The sequence below is a fragment of the Periplaneta americana genome, chromosome 10 (genome assembly GCF_040183065.1).
Source record: "Periplaneta americana isolate PAMFEO1 chromosome 10, P.americana_PAMFEO1_priV1, whole genome shotgun sequence".
In the NCBI taxonomy this organism is placed as follows: domain Eukaryota; kingdom Metazoa; phylum Arthropoda; class Insecta; order Blattodea; family Blattidae; genus Periplaneta; species Periplaneta americana.
In genome coordinates this window covers 88,077,256-88,080,055 of record NC_091126.1, presented here as the reverse complement: position 1 = coordinate 88,080,055, position 2,800 = coordinate 88,077,256, and positions in this window count along the sequence as shown.

The window sequence follows — 2,800 nt, the reverse complement described above, 5'->3', positions numbered from 1 at the left end:
TTCTGTGCTTAAAATTAATACAGTTTACTTTTCCATATTTAATCATGATATCCTACCTTTCCAGTCTTTATTACATACTATCATCCAGTGAAGGAATGTTGGAGAATTGTATGTAGTACACTCGAAAAATATTGGGAATAAATTTGAATAAGAAACAAAAAAAAAAGTTTCCTTCCCAGGCAGGATTCGAACCACGAAAGTCTTAGTTACCAGTCTATCGTGCTCTGGAGTGAACAAGGCTCTGAAATAGGTACAAGGCTCAGTCTGGGTTTTTTTGCCACTACTGTACATTCTTCTGGTACATTTTCATTCATTTTTTGTATTTAATTGTAACTATTTAGTTCTTATCTTAGAAACAGAATACTACTACTATTAATGTTAAAAATCGATACATGATCTGCAGTAACATAATAGTGATTCTGCTTGCTTTGGACATTATTGTATAAGTTTTTATTGTGAGAGTAGAATAATTTTATTTTAGAAAATGTGTCCTTTATGATTGTTGTTTAATCTAACTGTCCGAAAATCGTAACACCAATAAGGCATCAGTCATGAGGCAACTAAGCTATGAGATAATGAGGTAGGATGGCCAATTCCTTTCCCCCTCCATTGCAATACATCACTGTCTAGATACATATTACACTGATCAGACTTCAGATGTATACAAACAATTGAGGCCATTTCCGGAAGAAAGCCACACAGGCAGGAACTCCATTAAGAGATATTTGTAAACGTATGTTTGGATAATGATTATTGTGCATGATAAGGATATTGATGTCCTTTAAGGTTTGAGGTATGTCATTTTTTATATTCTATGCCCTGTGTATTATAGTTTGAGAAATATATGCATATCCTCAACATGTACTTAATAATATTATTGTCTTACATTTGCCCTTCTTCCAAATAGCGGTATATGCAGTGGCGGCTCCTGCATATTTCTTAAGAGGAGGAAAGAAATTAACAGCACGAAATGACACCTTCTTGAATGAAACATACTACAAATTAGCCTACATGCATACATGTAAGACAAGGTAGTGTTGGGGTTGGCCTTCCCTTCTGTATAGTAATAATCTGTTCTTGTAAACTGAGTTTCCTAAATTGTCCAAAGTATATTATGTTTTCACTTCCATTCATTATTGAATAATTGCTCAAATTAACAATTACAAGGAAATTCACAACCTCATAGCATTTTTCGAGCACACTACAGCATCACATGCGTTGGAAGAGACTAGCTATTAACTCGTAACCGGAACCGTTTTACGGAAATGGAAATGGGAATAGGAAATAATCTGAGGAAAGCGAGAACACTGCACCCACCCACGTGGTCTGTGTTGCCACATGTACATTTTACAAGTTCAGTATCACATGCTTTTGAAGAATGTCAGTTCTTGTAAAGTCATACTATCTTTATTGTTCAAAGCTGCCGGTGGCCAATTAATTTTTTATGTTAAAAATGATGTAGTTTGGAGTACCTACTTTCAGTTTCAAATATATTTGTACAAAACTGACAACTTGGCTGTTGCCCTGTCTAGTAAACAATGAATAGAAGTGAATTTCAGGGGTCAACTACGTAGAACTACTTCCTCTTTGTTTTACATAAACCCAACTAACTTTCAAATATCCACGAAAGTTTCAAACCATGAATAGAAGCCTATATAAAGTGCAATGAATAATATTTTTGATTTATAATTTTAAAAAAGTTTACATGGTGTCTTTCATAGCATTGCGTTAAAACTGTTTTTGTTGTGTCTCCTCCTAGATGTGTTATAGTCCGGTTGAATGCAACATCGTTAGATGGCAGCAGTAGCGAGCTTGCTGCACGACCAGTCGGTTTCTATTTCCCTCCCATGACTGATTCAGAGGAGGATCTCCTCCCTCTCTGTTCATTTACTTGCTTTAAAACTCTGCTTCTTTCTCTGGCTGCTAGTGCGCTGTTGTCTGTGTGTGTTAACTGCAGTAGAGGAGGAATGGAGTGCCTTTCCTCTACACAGACAATCTCGCATCTTTCTCACAGTTTTCTACAACACATGAGCGCGCGTCGTTTAAAACTCGATCAACCGAGTTTTTCTTATAGCTGTGAACTTAAAAATTATCGAATCTTCCTCGAATTTCAAGGCACATATTTTATTTGGTATTTACTTTCAAAAGAAGAAAATGTGAGGAGGACATTCCTCCCTTCCCTCCCCCGAAGAACCGCCACTGGATATATGTTTCGAAAAGTGACTTCGAAAATGCTATGAAACTTGAGCATTCTATTGAAAATTACAAAAATCAATAGTACCAAACCAATTTACATCTATATTTGTCAAACCTGTGTATTGTATACAATGTTCGGTTCTTAAATGACAAATTCCAACCATGTAATACCATAGTCTCATATGATTTAAAGTATAAAGAACTTAAAAGTTGTGTTGAAAAATACACACAACTCAATATTACCATACTTATGTACATCTTTGTGTGTCACAATGTCCGTTTTAGATAATGTAGAGTACTTCAAGGAGAAATTCTAACAGCGTCTTCTTTGAGTTATATAAATAAGGATTTTATGTTATTCACTTTAGCTTTATTTATTACTGGAAAGGGAATGATGTAAGATTTGACATCAAGCAGCCTATTTATGTTCTATCTGATGACATAAGTGAAAGGAATCCACATGAGGCTTTTCTTGAAGTATGATACTAGAGCTGCAATCCCAGTCAATAATATTTCGATCAATGGGTACCTCAAATCTGCTAGGATTGTTTCTGCATGTTGCTGCTGCATGTAAACATGATTTTGATTTTTTTTTAATATGTTA